Raw genomic sequence first — 18,743 nt, 5'->3', positions numbered from 1 at the left:
CCCCATGGACCAGGAACAGAAAAAGGCTAAAATGCCAGACTTGCTGGGCCTGGATTCCAAATGACATAGTCAGCTGGGAATACGGTCCCTGGAGGAGCAAAAGAGACCCAAAATTCCACAATACCAACCTGCCACCAGATCCAGGGCCTGGCTGTGTGATGAAAGGAAGTTGAAAAGCCTTCCACCCAGCCCTGCAAGGGGTTCTGCTGAGATAAGGCTGGGCACATGGGGAGGCCAGGAGAAGCAGGCATAGCTTCTAGACCACAGCCTTGGCTAAACCATCACACCTACGTCACCAATTATGAAATATTAGCAATATTGTGGTGGCCTGGGATTCCCAAGCCAATAGACATGAAGTTCTGATAGACTGTTCCATGAGCAAGCTACCAGATGGAAGAGGCACTCTTACTGCTGTTGCTGTCTGACTAAACAGCAACAGACCCCACCATTCTGTAGGGAAAAAACACAAGTCATTTTACTTCTCTCGTGGACTCTGTAGCTTAGGCATTTAGAGAGCACTGCAAGGATGTATAGGACCTTGACTACAGCTGACTTGCTGGCTAGAATCACCTGAAAGCCACATACCTGGAGGTTCCCAGTGGATAGAGTGGGGACCCTCAGCTGGCTGTTGGCTGGTCTCTCCATGTATTCTCTTCACCTGGACTAGCAGCATTCCAAAAGTGAGAGCGAGAGTCCCAAGAATGTCTAGCCTCAAAGTCACATAGTGTCACCTCCATCCTAATCTATTAGTTGAGGCAGTTACAGAAGTCTGTTTAGGATCAAAGCAAGTGAATAGAGACCCCATCACTTGAGGTGAGAACCTTTACGCAAATTCTAACAAAAACATGTCAGAAGAGACATATTTTTTTTGCCTGATAACTTGGTAAGCAGTCCTAAGATATCATAAGATTATCCTGGGATAAGATCCCCAAGCCAACATTTAGTTCTGACCAAGATTCTCCAGGAGGCAAGTAGAGACACCTGTGAAGGATCTAGACAGAAAACAGTAGAGAAGAGCACTTCCACCTCACCAAAAATGGGTCTAAAAACTAATATTCCAAAACTCCAATGGAAAGCTAAAAAAATCAACAACTGGGATAAATAACTGAAATAATTGAGCAATATGAAAATTACTTTTTTTAGGTTTGGCAGATGGCTCAAATGATAGAGTTGCCTAGCAAGTGTGAGGCCCCGAGTTCAAACCCCAGTACCACTAAAAACAACAACAAAAATCCCTCTGTGATAATACTCCAAAACAGTGAAAGAAATGCTATCTAATAACAAGTAGTAAGAGATTATCAAATAAAAAAGTAGAATTAATGAGAACAGGCTATTATAAGAAATAACAGTAGAAATCCTTTTTTTTAAAAAAAAAAAAGTACAAGAGATGACACAACTCTAAGTTTGATACAATCCAAAAGAGAATTAGAAAACTTTTAGGTCTCTTTCCAGAAAAATTCACTTATAATAAATATGCAATGGAGACACAAGAAGAAGATATTTTAAAATGGTTAAGAGGAGAGGTTTCAGTTCCAGTACCACTAATAGTGTTATAGCTTCTTTCAAACTAATCCTCTCACACCTAACAATTGCAAAACTCTGTAAAAATATAACGAAGTATCTGAAGACACTGGCAGCACCTGAAAGGAGGGGATTTCATTAGATGACATGTGGCCAGTTTCAGCTGAGGACAGATCCCAGTCCAAATGCTGGAGAGCAGCAACCACTCAAACAGAAAGCTGGAGTCCAAATAACTTGGAATGTTAAGAGGACAGACTTCTGGAGCATCTGGAAATCCTGAAGAAAAGAGAACCATAATATGAAATGCCAAAAAATCCACATATAAACTGCTTTCAGATTAATTGCTTCACCCCTACAGGGCACAATCACAATGAAGATTCCAAAAAGACAAGTGAAAATCAAGTTGAAAAGCTGAAAGAACTACACCCAACTGTTGAATGCCCATAACAGGAGAGACACTTTGGAGTTTGATTCCTATCAAGCTGGAAAAGTTTAATGATAACCTTGAACTTTACACAGACACTCCCACATACACAAGGCAAAACCCAACCTTCCACAAGTCCAAAATGATTATCCAGTGGTTTAAATCCCACTAGAATTCTTCAGAGGGGGATACAGAGCCTCTACAACCTACCAAGCACAATGTTTAGTATGAAGTTGAAAATCACTAGACTTGAGAAGACATAGGAAATACTAGTAGACACGGGAAAAAGAAATCAGTCACTAGAATACACTCTTCCTCCCCACAAATGATTCAGAAAAAGTGTTTAAACAAATTTTGACATTTTTCTATAATGACCCCCACTACATGTAACAACATGGTTGAATCTCAAATATTTTTTGAGTGAAACAGATCAGACACAAAAGCCAATTCCATTCCTAGGAAGTTTAACAACAGGAAACAGTGATCCATAATGGGGAAAATCAGAGCAGTATTCTATGAGAAGAGGAGACGGACTGGAAGGTGGCATCAGAGAGTGTTCACGATGACAGAGATGATGATTGATTTGTGGTTACCCAAGTGCATTCATTCATCACATCACACACACACTGTCTGCAAATTTCACCTAATTTTTACTAAGCCAAACAATAGTTAGAAAACAGAGCCTACACTGAAAAACTCAACCACACATGTAGTCAGACTTCTAGAAGAGCTGAGAAACTGATGGCAAGGCAATATTCAAAGAGGAAATGGCAAAGAATTGATGAGAGATGATGAGTCTTCAGATTGAAAATGTATGCCAAGTGCCAGGCAGAATAAACAAAGATAAAACTCCACTTAGACAATGCATAGTGACTCTGCAGAATATTAGAGATAAAAATTATAAAAGCTAGGAGCACATGCGAGAGAAAAGATTACCTACAAAGACACGCTCATTTAAGTGACCTCAGTCTTTTCATCAGCAGCATCAATGCCAGAAGACAATAGAGCAATACCTTCAAAGTGCTGAAGGAAAATGTAATAAAAACTATATACCTTGCTAAGTGACCATCAAGAATAAAGAGAAACCAGGCTCTGGTGGCTCGTGCCTGTATTCCGAGCTACTTGGGAGGCTGAGATCAGGACTGCGGTTCCAGGCCACCCCAGAAAGGGAGATACACAGACCTCATCTCAATCATCCCAAACTATGGGGGAAGTTGAGATCAGGAGGATCGTGGTGCTAGGCCAGCCCAGGTAAAAAAACTTGCAAGACCCCATTTTAACAGAAAAAAAACTGGATGTGGTGACACGTGCCTGTCACCCCAGCGATGGCAGAAAGCATAAAATAGGAGAATTCTATTTTTTGTTGTTGTGGTAGTTGCTCCAGTCTGGCCTGGGCAAAAAGTGAAATCCTATCTCCAAAATAAGTAGGGTGAAAATAGCTGGAGGTGTAACTCCAGCAGTACAACATCTGCCTCACAAGTACAAGACCCTGAGTTCAAACCCCAGAACAGCAAAAAAAGAAAAAGAGTAAAGACAATATATCTTTTTACCACCCACTTTCTATCTCTGAATAGATAAACTACTCAAGGGCATTTTTTTTGCAAAATGAAAAGTCAAACCAGAGATAAGAAGTGAGCTACTTGATAAAACCCAGAAATTGTGAAACATATCAGCAACTTTCACCAGCTTAGCAACTATAGTCAGTCAAAACCACATTTCATTTTGGATTTTAAAAAGTAAAATGATATAAGAGGAATGCAGGTTGACCACGCCTAATTTGAAAATCCAAAATCTCAAATTCTCCAAAATTCAGTGAGTGTAGATATGATGTCAAAAGTAGAAAACTCCACACCAGACCTCACGTGAGGGGGTCACAGTCAAAACACACTAAAAATATCATCTGAAATTCCCTTGGGTATAAGATATATACGTGGAACATAAATGTAAATATGCCAAAATCTGAGAAAATACAAAAATTCAAGCACTTCGAGTTCTGAGTCTTTCAATTAAGTCATACTCAACCAATATAATGAATACTTATTACAGAAAACTTGAAAAACACAGAAAGTTACAAAGAAAATGTTAACACCAAGAGTCCAGCAGGCAGAGATCGCACTGCTACTTCCCCTGACTCTGTATCCATGACCGAGGCCCTACACCAGTGCATATCCTTCCCAAGGAAACTTTTAATGTTTACATTATTACATTGGATGGTTGATCTACAATGGATGTGATCGACTTGCCTTTGGGATTGTCCCTTATTGACTATTTTCTATAATGGTGCTATTAAGATCCTTGTGCATACTTTTTTATATGAATCACTGACAATTTTGTTAGGACAAATCCCTAGCAGAGGCTGTCCTAGCAAATCCTGTCCACTGTGGCAAGGTCTGGCCTTGCTGGAGCAGATGGGTCATTCAGTTCCCCTTAAGGCATCTGGGAATGCAAATAATCCTGGATTGTCCAAGATGGTGTTTTAACTATGCCTCTGCCAGTGAGCAGGTGACCAATTGCGTTCCTGGGCTCCTGGATGTTCATGTGTGACAATGGAATTGTCATCTGCTCCCTGTTCTGACCTTCAGGGATTTGAAACCACACAGGCAGACATCCTTCTGCTCAGACCCCTAATTAGCAGGCCTGGCACCATCCAAAAGAAGCCCTGTCTCCTCCAGCAAAAGCCTTGGGTCTGTGGCAGTGGAAACTTCTCCCTATTCCTTGCTCCAGGGCAAGTGACACTGAGAGACAAGGGCTGCTTGTGTTGCTGACACAATGCCACTAGGTGGGATCAGATATCCCAGTGAAAGCAATATCCAAGATGTGCTCTTGACACCCAGAATATGCTATGGTCCAGGGTGCCACACTAGAGGCCAAGTTGGCTTCTCTCATCCACTCACAGGAACAGAGGTGGTCTGTCTCCTTGGCCTCTGGTCTTTTGCACTGGTTAGACCCACAGGTCATGGGCTTATGTATCTTATTCCATAATATTTCTGTATTGATTTTAGTATAAAAATTTCTTCCATTCTTCATATAAAATTGATGCCCTAGGAAGATACACCACATTCATCTTGTGACTTTAAATATCACCTCAAAGCCCCCATTGGAGTGTACACAAGGCCCAGTTAAACAAAGCCCCCATTGGAGTGTACACAAGGCCCAGTTAAAGAAATAGAGGGTCCCTCAGGAATTGTCCTCTGCCCTCCCCTGCCCCCTGGGCAAACTAGTTGTCCTCAGCCTCAGCACCTACTTCTACTCTCCCTCTGGTTGTCACTCCTAGAATTATAGCCCCGTACTCCACTCTCAGGGTCTTAGCTAGTTCTCCAGTACACCCTCTCTCACCCCTTCGTTTCAGAAGAGGGCTCCCTGTTGCAGGCCTTAGACCTTCAGAACCCCCATATCCCAACATCAGTGAGGACAAGGAGCACTCCTAATGCCACCTCCCAAATTCAGCACCCTGCCCAAGAAATTGGGGTAGAAGATGGAGGAACATAGAGGAATTTTTCTTAAGATGTAAGAAACTAAAGAACACTGGTAGGAGACAACCAGAAGAGAGCAACAATGTGGCCTGGAGGGGAGGACAGCTGTCTAGAGAAGGCCTACTGCACAAGTCAGGGCTGCTGTCACCCATGGTCACTGGAAGGATGGTAGTGATACTTATGTTGGCAGATGCTTTGGGTGGTAGAAGACAGGCAGCTCTGGACATTCTATTCTGGCTGCTTCTGTTTTATCAATGGAGTAACCAGGTGACAGCAAGAATGAGCACAAAGGTATCGCAGCTTAAGGAGGGAAGAGAAGGCGTAACAGAGTTATCTGAATGAATGGAACTCAAGTGTGACTAGCCGAACTAGACTGTCAGACAATCCACTTTCTTCATGGTGCTGTTGTAAGAATTTAGTCCAAAGCCAGGTATGGTAGTGTGTGTCTGTAATCCCAACTACTCAGGAGGCAAAGATAGGAGAATCACTTATCCAGGCCAGCAAAGACAAAAAGTTAGTGAGAACTATTTAAAAACAAACTAAGAAAAAAGTGCTGGGGACATGGCTCAAGTGGTAGAGCGTTTGAGAGTGAGGTCCTGAGTTCAGACCCTAGTACCAGTTTGATAAGACATGTAAAGGACTTTGAATCTTGTCTAACATAATAACAACACAATAAGTATTTGTTTCCAATTTTTATTTCTTTCTGAATTCTCCCAGTCTTCGAGAATTGTGGATATTTGTAACATCACAAGGTTGACCGAAGCCCCAGGTTGTATCCACTTTAGGGTTCCCAAGATGAACCCCTAGAAAACAGTTCCACTTCACACCTATCAGAGCCTTCACCTGCCAAGAACATCTTGCACATGCTCTGCGAGGAGATGCTACTGGCAGGCAGCCTTTGCTGGCAGCAGGCATGGCGAGAGAACACTGTGTCCTGCTGAAGAGAGAAAGACCATTTAGAGGGGTAGCTGTTTGTGGGTAATTTCAGTCCCTGCCTGACTATTTCCTCAGGCCTTTGGGTAGTTCTTGGGCTCCCAGGTCCAGGGGTGTTAGCATGACAATGCTCGTGGTACAAACAAAAAATAGCAAGTAGCTGCTGGCTATGCAAACTCAGGGGATTCTGTGCAAGCTCTTTTATGATGAACTGCTGGCCATGAGAGTGGGGTAGCATCTGAAGATGAAGATGAAGATGTACCATCCATGAAGGTAAAAACCAGGGTAACTGGGGAGATGTCGGGGTGCTGGTGCAAAAGTAAAGAACCAGGAGTCCAAATACTTGAGATGTGATCTGGGCTCTGCCAAAATGCACCACGTTACCTTGAACTATTGAGATGCCTTTTGTGTGAATGAGAATGATGATAAAATGACAAGGACAAGGACGACAATGATTAGAAAGGCAAGATTCCTATGACAGCTCTCTTCTGTGGCATTCCAAAAGCCACTCCCCATTCTGATCCACTTTGTTTTGTGACTCTGGAAGCCGGCCTGGATCTGATCTACCTCGGTGGGCTTCCTTTACCTCTGGCTGTGGACTGGGCTCAGCCAATACAAGACCCCAGCTGGCGATGAAAGGCTCTGAGTGGTAGGAAACCAAGTGTTTGTTTGCCATCGTTTGGCTGTACCTCCTGATGAATGCCACGGTTTCTATAGGCTGTCATCTGCATTGTCTACCGTCTTTACATCTGGTGGCCCATTCCTCTCCTGCCCTTCATGTGAGCAGTAACAGCTCACCACTATTAGCCCTCCAGTACTTCCCCATCCCTTCCTGCTTTCCTGAGCCCTGTCCACACCTTCATAAAACTCTCTTCAAATACCTTGTTTGCTTGTGCCAACTGCACTATCCAGAGACCTTGACTGGATTCCCTTTTATACAAAGTTCAAAGCTCTTTTATCATCTCTGGGTTGAGTGTAGGAATCAATGGCAAACACTAAATAAGTATTAATTGGGTAATTAATTTCCAATTAATTCTGTGCACCAGATTCCACCCAGGTTACTTTACCTCAAAGGACTTAAAAATCTCAGTTGAAAACCAAGACCTAGCTGGGTGTGGTGATGCATCCCTATAATCCCAGCGCTCAGGAGGCTGAGACAGGAGTTCAAGGCCTGCCTGGGCTACATAGTGAGAACCTGTCTACAAAGCAGAAAAAAAAAAAAAGAAGGGAGGGAGGAATAGAGGAAGGAAGAAAGGAAAGAAAGGGAGAGAGGGAAGTCAGGCATATGTATATAAAAAAGAAATACAGTGTGAGGACAATACACTAGATCCCAAGAAATAATACAAACAAGAAACACCAGGAGGTCAAAACTCAGAGGCATAGAAACGCTTGTGGAGGCAATGACAGTTCTTCCTCAACCTGGGCTTTAGCCACACAGAACTCAGCTCAAACTCCTCTTCCTTCTCTGATGAGTGACTATGGTTCTTAAAGAGCCTCTGGAGCATCATGATTTCCTAGTCAGAAGAGCAGGGTCTTGTACATGCTCAGCGAAGCCAGGCTCTTTCCCTTCCAGTAAGTGGTAGGAAGCAAGAGAACCTGCCCTTCAGGGGCTGAGCCCTGGGCCACCTGCCAGGCCAGATGCCCTACAAACTGCTCTCCCCTCAGCACCAGGAGGTGTACAAGGAACTTACAGCATGTTGGGTTGTAAGCTCTCCTTTGGTGGCACATATTTTATCAGAATTCCAAGCTTATTCATCTGGACTGCCAACAAAACTATAGGCCCTGTGAGGGCAGGGATCCTACTCAACTTATCATCCACTCTCTTCTTATCTGGACCACTGTAGTAGGTTCCTAACATTCATTCTGGTTCTTTCTTGTCTTCCTCTAATAAACCATCACTCTCCCCCATCCTCTTCCAGAAATTATTCTTCACACAGTAGCAGAAATGGCTTCCAACACTACAAATCCAATCCTACTGCTCTTCTGCCAAAGATCATCCAAGGGCTTCCCATTGCAACTGGAATAAAGGCCAAATCCATATGCTTCAAGGGCCAATGGATCCACTGCCAACCACCACCGCTTACCATACTCCGAACACACTATCCTTCCTGTACCTCAAACATGCTGAGCTGAGTCCTACCCCTGGCCATGGTACCTGCTGCTCTCTCTTTCTGAAATGCCTGGTTAGATCCCTGTTCTCATATCCTCAGAGAATCTTTCCACTCTGTCACGTCTCCTCTGACATTTTCTACCTGGTCCTTGGCCCGATATGAAATGACCTTGTTTACTTATCACCTGTCACATAATAAAAAACACCAGGAGAATGGGACACTATCTGTACCATTTGACAATAGATCACCAGGCCACAGAACACTGCTAGAACTCACGGTATGTTCCCATTAAATACTTACTTGCTGAAGGGATAGGAACTGATGAGTTTGAAGATGCTTTGGAGGAATGCATTTCGAACATTAAATTGTAAGCAAAGGTCAGGTAGAAAGAAAGGAAGCTGATGTCTTATGTCATTTAGCCAACAGGAGCTGGCTGGCTGGAAGAAAGAGCCGAGTCCACACCTAGGGGGAGTGTTGGTTATCAGACTCAGAAGACACTGAAGACCTGGCTGGCTGATCTCTGGAGTTTGGCCTGCTCATAGGGAAAGAGGAAGGCAGAATGAATACAGTACTGCAAGCAGGCTGCTTTGAGAAAGAGTAAGCAATAGAACAATCTAGAAAAAAGCCTTTGCAAAGATGGACAATGACTTCCTGGCACTCCCACCTAGAGAATGATGTTTACAGTACTCAAACCACATCTGTTCCTGATGGGTCCCCCAGCTGGCTTAAGATGGAAGTGTAAGAGAAGATAGCTGTTCACAGGTGCACATACTCTCCAGGTGAACTGTGCCTGCCACATGCATCCATGCAATTCTCCTTTGGCCATGACCATTGGGAAGAAAAGAGAAAAGGCAGGGGTTGGAGAAGAAGAGAAGGAAAACTGGGGGTAGGTGAGCCACCAGTCAGTTACCAAGGATGGGGAGAGAGCATCACGGGTCTGAGGACAAATCTCTGGCCTCTAAGGGACCATGCTAAGACTTATGCCCCAGAAACTATGGGAGTTTCTATCCTTCACATAGATCGAGTAGGAGTGGGGAATGTCTAGAGCTATCCTTCTCTCTTAGCCCCTCTCCCACTCTTTCTTTTTCTCTCCCTCCTCCTTCCTTCATTTTCTCCATGGGTCTCTAGCTCCCATTCTCCTCACTCTTCCTTACACCATTTTCTTCCATCTCTCCTCCTCTTACCATCTGCCCTGATTCCTCCCATCTCTGCCCTATCCTTGAGAGGTGGGCTTGTGGAAAGAGGGCTTCAGATTTAGAGGGACCCAGATTTGCCTCTAGATTCAGCCACTTAGAACATGAGCAATGTAACAAATTACTTGTCCTTCAGATTCAATGTGTAGTTCTGTGAAAGGAAACACTAGTGCAGAGGTATCCAGAGCCCATGTCAGTGTTAGATGAAAGCACAGATCTTCATTTGTTAATTTATTTATCATTTTCTCTTCTGTAGCACTGTCTGTATTAGTTTCCTAAAACTGCCATGACAAATTACTACATCAGGTAACTTAAAATAAGTCACCTGGAAGGATGAGGCTGCTGGAGGCAGACAAATAGATGGCCAACATTTAATAGAACCATTTTGTGGGAGGAAGGAAGCTGCTGTGTTCTATTTTGAATGGTTTAAGTTTGAGTTTTGAGGAGATGCTGGTACAACCTATACATGGTATTGGATAAGACCTGGAATACAGATCAGGACTGCACAGAGATGAGATCTGTCACTTAGATGCAATCATTCATCCAGTTACCAAGTGTACGCCTGGCACTATGGTAGTCTCTACTGAAAAATGCTCCTCTCTTATTCTCTACTCTGTAGCTTCTTCTGCTAGGAGAAGCTAGCAGGAGCTAGATTCTGGTGTATGCTAGATCCTGGAGCTGCAGCAATGATCAGAAGAAAGCCTCTGCTCTGGCACAGCTTTCAATCCAGTGTCTAAGCCCTTAAGAGTAAAGGAGCCTCTGCACAACCCTGCCCGCTAAATCCCTACATCCTGTGTGACTGTGAGGTGGAAAGAGCATGGTTGGGTTGGAAAACCCAAACTGAAAGGTGGTGAAAAAGAAAATAAAACAGGGAAGGTGCCATCAGAGAAGAGCAGGAAACCAAATGGGTGTCATTTCTCAGAAGCCAAAAGAAGAGTGAGTTAAAAAAAAAAAGAGTTAGCATCAAATGGCCACAGGCTATAGCAAAGGAAAAGTCATTAAACATGACATGAGGGTTGCCATTAGCAAGCTTCTAGCAATGGCTTTTGATCCTCCATGTATCAGAATCACCCAATGAGCTTTAAAGCTCACAGATCCAAGGGATCTATCTGCAACATCTTGACTCAGTTCGCCTGGAGTGGGTCCTGAGATTAGATACTATTTTTCACTACATCAGGTGACTCCACTATGCTTGTATGGTTGAGAAACACTTTTAAAGAATGTGATTTCAGCATCTGCTCATTAGTCCCATTTAGCCATATTTTAAAGCAGAGGGATGCTTTACCATGATGCACATGGAAAATGACTACCATTTCTATTACTTAATTCAAAAAATAAATGAATCAAAGAAAGCTGGACCCATTTCAAAAGGGTAGTGATTTTTGGTAGAGTAGTAGCAGGAAAAGCTACAGAGTAGAGAATAAGAGAGGAGTGTTTTTCAGCAGAGAGTAGCAGTCTTAACGTCACACATTGTGTTTCACCTCAGTCTCCTTCTGCCTTACTGTGTGATTCAACCTCTTTGTGTCTTATCTGTGAAATCAGGATAAAAATACTTGCTGTGCCCAACTTGCAGTTTCCTTGGGAGGTCAAGATGGGATAATAGATGTGAGAGTACTTTGAAAAAAGATTGAAGTGCTATAAAAATGTAAGATTTATATGGTTGTCAGGGTTTCTTTTTTTCCCCAAAGATGGCCCTAAAGATAGTGATTATCAACTGTAAAGACCTACGTGGAACCAGCATCCTTTTCCACATTGAACTCACAAAGACAGCATCCTTTGATAAGTGCTCACAGCTACTATCTAAAGGTCTAAGCTTTTGCAACTCTTGCTTTTTCACAGCTAGCCTTGTACCTGATCTATAATAGATGCAGTTTCCAGAGTCTTATAAATCCTGCTTAAAATTTCTAAATAACGTAACCATCCAACATAAAACTAAAGAGGAGAAAGATACTGCTGTAAAGGTTTAAAAGTAAGTTTAATGTCATAAGGTCCCCATTTAATTGTCATTGCTATGGTTATAGGAAAAGCAGAAGACAGGGAGAATTGAGAGGCATCTGTGAGAACAGGCAATGCCACAGGATCAGAAAGCTTGATTCCCCAGGAGGATGGGAAAGAACTTCCCAAGATCTCAGCCAAATCACCAGCAAAATTCATCTACCATAATGAGGTCTAGTTGGGTACCTGGATATGCTCACCTATATAAATAAATGCCATGCTAGGTCTCCAAGAAATGAAGCAGTACTCCTCTCAATTACCTAGCCCCAGGTGGACAGTAACACCTGTTTGTGGTTGCTAAGGTCCAATAGAAAGGCTTTCTTTAATCATAGATGAGCATGGGAGTAGAGCAGTATTACTGCATGCTTTTGACTTACTTTAGGTTTGGTGTTTTCCTTAGGCAAAAATGTAGGAAACATAATTCTTTACCAAGAAAATAGCATATCTAATGGTTGAATTTCTTTTTAACTAACAACTTGAATTCAGAGCAAAAAGAAAAAGATGGACCAAGTCCTAACTAAGAGTTAAGCCAGGTGTCAGGTAACTGGTGTGAGCATGAGAGATATCCTGAGGAAGATCGGTTACTGTCTCCCTATGGGGCTGCCCTGGCTGCACCTACTCTACTCCAGTTGCTATCAAGAAGAAGGTGCTAATGACTTTCTTCATAGGTCCACCCCTCCTCTGCTCTTCTACCAGCTTCAAAATTGTCCTCAAACAGAGGTTCCGATACTTAAAGCCAGCCACTCCCTCATCCTGTATCACCTCCAACAGGACTCAGAAGGTGGTTCGTGTGAAACTGTAAAATAGGAATTCAAAACAAAGCTATCCAGGATTCTTCACAAGTGTCCACGGATCTCCTCCCCTTTGCTCAGACTTACCTTGCAGAGAACCCTTTCTCTGAGTGTACTGCCCGGCACTATGCTAGTCTCTACATTTTGGGGCTCCTTTCTTAATGAGAAATGCCCACTTTGAAGAAGCATCTCCCATGTAACAGTGCTCAGAGCCTAAGCTTCTGAGATAGAAAGTAACTAAGTTTTTGGTGAAAAAGAAAAGTCTTTGTAGTCAATCAGTCCCCTGCTGGGGCCTTGGCCAAGTTATTTAATCTCTTTAGGTGTCTTTTCCCCTCAACTATGGAAATATCAGATGCTTGGGAGCATGCTGGAACGAGCAGGTCCACAAAACAGAACATGATGTAGCTCAATCCCTTTTTTTAGGATTCTACTGGGATCGATTTTTTTCAGTATTAGGAAGTCCAGTGACCTCTCACCTCTGTGAGTCCCCTGTGAGCAGAAGACAAGAAATCTCAGTCAGAGGGATGTGCTTACAATGGGGACAGGAGCTCAAAGCTCGAGGAAGGGAACTTCATCCTTCAACAGTTCCTATCATTTCTTATGTGGAAGCAGTACTCATCGATAAATCCACAAGTGGTGGACCATTTTTCAAAATTACATGGAAATTTTGCCATTTTGTATTATTATAATAATATACAACAAAACAGTGGCTTCTTTCCCCTGCTCTTAAAGATATAGTGTTGACAATTATAGTTTCAAGAAGATGGTACAAAAACTGCCCAAAAACTCATGACAAAAGCTAAAATTAGATTTCTTTTTAACACCGCCCCCCAACAGAGCCTCGGTAATATTACTGTAGCTGCTCTAACCGTGGGTGATTTTCTATCCCACAGTTAGTACAATGAAGAGTCACAATAAATGTAAGAATAGCTGAAAACTTAACTGTAAGATTATTTTTCAAGTAGCTTCTCCAAGTATAATACCTTAGCTTCTAGAAAAAGTAATGGCTGCAAACATTTGAAAAGTCGAAACTCTATGCAAGAGCCTGGGAGATTAACACAATTGAACATAATAGCTCCTTCCAAGCCATTTCCTAGGGACTGAAGTGCAAAAAGCTTACAGCCTTAAGACGGCTTTCCAAATATATTTTATTTATTCAATGAAGAGAAAAGACTATTTGAAGTTCTTGTATTCTTTCCACCTAGAGACACTTCACTGAGCTTTAAGAAAAGCATTCATCTGGAGACACAAAATGAGTAACTCCTGGGCTTCTAGAAAATGTAATCACTGCAAACATCTGAAATGTTAAAAGCTATGCAAAATGTCTTGTAGAGATACAGACAGAAACCTTGAAATAAATATCATTTCAAACTGGTCTCGCACTCACATGTACAAAGTAAGTACAATCCCCATTTGCCTGGGATGGGATGCATAGAGTATCTCTAGACAGCAACAGTGACTGGCCCTGGGGAGAGTAACAGAGACCCTGGGAGTTAAGGGTAGGAAAGAGCATTCCTGTTCACAAAGCAGTACATGCTTCCCTTATTTTATATATGTGCATGTGTTAATATTAACCTAATTTAATCTAATTACTTAATTTAATTAACCATGGCCTCTTCAGCAGGCAAGGCAGCTGAGATATCCCAGTGGAACAGATGACTTGCCTGTGCAGTCAGTCCTGGAGACTGGCCTTCTCCCCTGCCTGGACCTCAGATGTGCTGCAAAGCAGAGCTGTTCCCAGCCTGCTTCCCACACTGAGTGCCCTCTGTTCTAGCTGTTACACTAGCTCTGAAAGACTCACGAAAAGAAGATGCTGTCTCCAGCTGTTTCCACAGGATGGCTAGCCCTCCCACCCTTTACCCCAGCCCTACTCAGCCTTCTCCCAGTCCCAGAGTGGGCCACAAAGGTGCCACACCCATCTTTTCCTAGTTACCCCCACCCTTCCACCCTTGCTAGTGCGCATTCACTTCCTCAGAAGCCCAGAGACACAATAACTAGGCTAATGTTATAAGAAGGCTAAGTTAAAATATGTTTTAACTAGGTTAAAATATGAAAGTTAAAGACCCTCTTTTTCTTGGCTCTGGAAGAAACACACTGGAACCAAATCCTCTTCTGGAACACAGTAGCTGTGTGACCCCAGCAAGTTACTTAACCTTGCCGAGCCTCAGTTTCTTTATTCTTGAAATGATGGCAGTCATTACAGATGCTTACAAAAGGGCCCCAACCCAGTAAACCTATTGTAAACTGAAAATAACACAGTCTGAAAATACATTTGAAGCATTTAATCCATCTACCCTACTGAACATGTTGCTTAGTCTAGCCTACCTTAAATATGCTCAGAACACTACTGTTAGCCAATACTTCAGCAAGATCAATTACACAAAACATTTTAGAAGAAAGTGGTGAATATCTCATGTGATTTATTGAATATTTATATTTAAAAATGCTGACAATACAGTACATTACCAAGTCTCAGTTGTTCACCCTCTTATTGCATGGGAACTGGGAACTGTGGTTTACTGCCCCTCACAAGAGAGGACAGTGCTGTGCATAGCAACAAGATCAATATTCAAACTATGGTCTCTATTGAATACCTATTGCTTTCACACCATTGTAAAGTTGAAAAATCATAGGTTGAACCAACCAAAGTCAGAGACCTTCTGCATATCCTCAAAGAAATGGAGAGTGAATGAGATCACTAATGTAAAATGCCTAATATAATAACCAACATAAAGCAAGTGAGCGATACATGCTAGATGACATCACGCCCATCATCATCACCATCATTTATCATCTCTAATAGTGACAACAATAACTGGTCTGCACTGCCAAAGGATGACATTTCCAGCCTTCCTGGCCTGTTCACATTTCCAGCTCTCTGTCCCAAGACTTGCTCCACAGCAGTGTGAATTAGGGGAAAGGGTAGCATCACAGTCAGAGGGGATTTACCTTGAGCAAATCTTTAGCCTCTTTCAACATCACTTAACTATAAAGTGAGAATAGTTGTGTTTTCCTCATAGGATAAGGATGAAGATTACCCATGATGCACAAAAAAGCACCTGGCACGTAAGTGCTCTAGCATCATGAATGTTTTCTTCACTCTTGGGAAGCTGCTTATTTACTCTCTGGTCCCCACCAAACCTTCACTCTTCTGGCCACACAAGTTTGTTCAGCCCAGCTGCCCTCACCCACCCTGTACTCTGTTACCATCTTTATATCTGGAAACTTCATACAGCTCTCTGATCTCTGCTCATCTCAGAGCTTTTGAGACCCTTTCTCTGACCACAATGATTCTTCTTACCAATGAACTCCTACAGTGTTTTTCTTCTGTGGGGAAATAAGAGTTGGAAACCCAGAGGACCCCAAGATCCTTCCTCTGAGACCACTGTTAGACTCATTAGAAACCAAGACATCAGGAAGTAACATGCAGTAAGAATTTCAGTCATATGTGGCCAAAGAACAGTCTCCCAGTGGCCTCTCCCTTAACTCCCTTCACTAGAACCTCTGTACTCTCTGGGCAGGGTCACTAGCCCTCATGGGAGTCAACTCCCTGATGCCTTATTCAGGAGTGGCTCCTAACAGAAAATGGTCAGTTGATTCATTGGTAAATTAAGGCACGTTAAGACTTCTAGCATGTGGACAGGCTAGAGGGCCAATGACTCCATCAGCTGACACCTGCATAGCAGCTGGTATTTCCAACTCCCATGAGCTGACTCCCGCTGCTTCTCCACCCATCGGTGCAAACTGTAGTCATTGCTCTTGACAAACTTTGAGCAGTTCTGAGCAGTGGTGCTAAAGGATACCTGCCAGCTCCTTAGTATGACCTACAGACTGTTCAAAACCAGAACCCAGCTCCCAATCTAAGCTTTCTTTTCTTTCTTTTTGGCAGTACTGATGTTTGAACTCAGCGTCTTGCACCTGCTAGACAGGCACTCTACCAATTGAGCCCCAGTCCTTTTTTGCTTTAATTATTTTTCAGATAGGATCTCTTACATTTTCCCTTGGCAAGCCTCAATCATATCTATGCCTCCCATGTAGCTGGGATTATAGGCAAAAGCTACCACTCCCACCACGTAGGCTTTTCTTTTGGGGAAGTCACCTTGTGCCTCTTGCTTTTCCCAAACCCACCATAATCTTCCCCAACCCCTACTTTTCTTCTACCTGGGCTGTCCCTTTTTCAACTATTTCACCTGCTTACACATTAAAACTCAGCCCAATGGTGTTGCCCCATGATGAATTCTGCTGACCTTGTACAGACAGGGGTTGATGCTCAGTTCTCTCACAAGTCCTCTGTTGTTGAGTTTTCAGAGTACAGAGTACTTCCATAGGTTACCATCTTCCTCCCTCACAAGACGATAAGCATCATGAGGTTGAAGATGATTTCGTAGCCCAAGTCTGCTCAACATGGCCTCTGATGACAAACACCTTTTATTTAGTGAACTGATGAAAGAAAGCAGAAATGAAAGAGTAATGCTGTTTGTAATAAAAAGACACCATCCTTCTCAGCCTTCCCACCCAGGTGGGGCCTGGACCCTTACTCTTGGTAAGTATGGGTTGGTGAAGGGACAAAAGGTGACAGAGTCAGGTTTGCAAAAGGTGGACACTCATGGGATGGGTGAAGGGAAGTAAGTGCTGTGTCCAAAATAACAACTCCCCTAGAAAACATTAAATCCAAGGGATGTTTCATTTCTGTATTTCTTGTTTTCACCCTTGTATACTTCTGTACAGGGCTGATTTCCAATAAAACTTGCTAAGTGATATTTTATAAAAAGGTCCTAATATAATTTTAAAAAATTGATTAAATAACTATAATCCCAGGCTTGAAAAATCCCTTATCCAGTAACTGTGTTTGCTCTTTGATGCACCGCCACCAGGTTTATCCCCACAGAAATTATTGAACAATCCATTTTCACTAATAGTCGTGGCACGTGTAATAAGAATCCCTGCCTTCGAGTTTATTTTCTGGCTAATTTGATCCCTTTACATCATGTGACCTTCAGTGAACACACGCAAGATGGGAATCTCTCCAGTAGAACTTTCCTTAGAATGTTCACAGAGGTGTTCTAGGTAATACATCAATTTTTAAAACCAAGCAAAGTGAATCCCTGTCATAGGTCCTAGCAAAGCCCAAAATGTTGTTTTATAGAGGGAACTGGAGAGCTTCTTGATCCTTGTCATTCTTGGTAGGAAAGTATCTATGCATTGTGTAGTAGACATTTATGGGGTCAGAGAATGAAGCTAAAAACTCATCTTATTTATTTAGCTAATATTTATTAACCACTTAATACAGGCGAGGATGTTTGCCCTCACTCTAAACTCTAGGAGGTTTTATCTTGATTCTACACGAGGAACCTGAAACACAAAGACGAAGTTGGTAACTCACCCAGGGTCACCTAGCACACAGATGCCAGTGGGAGCTCTGAGGTCAGGGCTGACAGGCTTCGGAGCCTGAAGGAGTGGCCACTATCTTGTCTCTCAATGGCATGATCCCTGACCTCTTATTCAAGAAGTTTTTCCAACCTGCAGAATTCCTAGACAGTTCTCATAAGATCTTACTCCTTTTGGCATTTTATACCTTATTTATGTAAACTCTTCTAAAAAACCCATAATAATTATTCAAAAATATGATTCAAGTATTCATCATAATCAGGCATGCAAGATTTTTCTGAAAGTTTTTATATAATTAAAAAAAACCCAAGTTGAAAACAAAAGATTTTTGTCCTCTTGATTCACATTTTTACATTTTGATATAAATGTCTTTAATGAGTGCTATGGGATCCCCTTTTGTCTTTGGAAACAGATGGAGGCATCCTGTGTGTCACTGTCCACAGCCAGGCAGATGTTTCACAAGCGAGCTCATCTGGTCTTCAAACATCTAGTGAGCATGCCCTCCAGACGCGATAGTACTGGAGAAGACACAGTCCTGGCTCTGCAGAAGCTTACAGCCCAGGAACTCACTCCTTTGAAGAATTTACAGCCCCCAGACAGACTGTAACATTAGATTGACCCAAGTCCACAGGGCAAGAAGTTTAGGAGAGAAAGAAGTCATAACCATCTTGGGAAAAAATCTCAACTTTGTTTATTGGAAAAGGCTCTCCCAAGGTCAATTTCCTTTAGTGCCGCTGACCAGTACTGGGAAGCGAAGTCAAGGGTAGAGCTAGGGTGAAAGCGGTTATAAGCTAATTGCAAAGGACAGAGCTGCAGAAACACTGCGAGCTCCCCCTGAGGCCCCAACAGCGTGACTCCAAATGTATTAATTTGCATTTCCAATGGATACTAAAACAGAAAGTATGTGAATATGG

At 42.7% G+C, this 18,743-nt stretch overlaps 1 long non-coding RNA gene across 2 annotated transcripts in view; it reads right to left on the bottom strand.

Annotated features, from left to right (window-relative positions):
- Nucleotides 1-6,097: 6,097 nt before the first annotated feature.
- LOC141422466 (uncharacterized) overlaps nucleotides 6,098-18,743 on the bottom strand; it is a 14,993-nt gene continuing 2,347 nt past the window's right edge. The window contains exons 2-3 of one of the 2 annotated variants that reach the window (XR_012447020.1): nucleotides 16,689-16,881; nucleotides 6,098-6,355 (exon numbers count right to left, since the gene is read on the bottom strand). This is a non-coding gene — a long non-coding RNA (uncharacterized lncRNA). The remainder of the gene's footprint in view (nucleotides 6,356-16,688; nucleotides 16,882-18,743) is intronic. The other variant, XR_012447021.1, reaches the window with a different exon arrangement.

This window comes from Castor canadensis, chromosome 4, assembly GCF_047511655.1.
Source record: "Castor canadensis chromosome 4, mCasCan1.hap1v2, whole genome shotgun sequence".
Classification (NCBI taxonomy): Eukaryota; Metazoa; Chordata; class Mammalia; order Rodentia; family Castoridae; genus Castor; species Castor canadensis.
The sequence above is the reverse complement of the archived record's forward strand: the minus strand, read 5'-3'. Positions and strand labels throughout refer to the sequence as shown.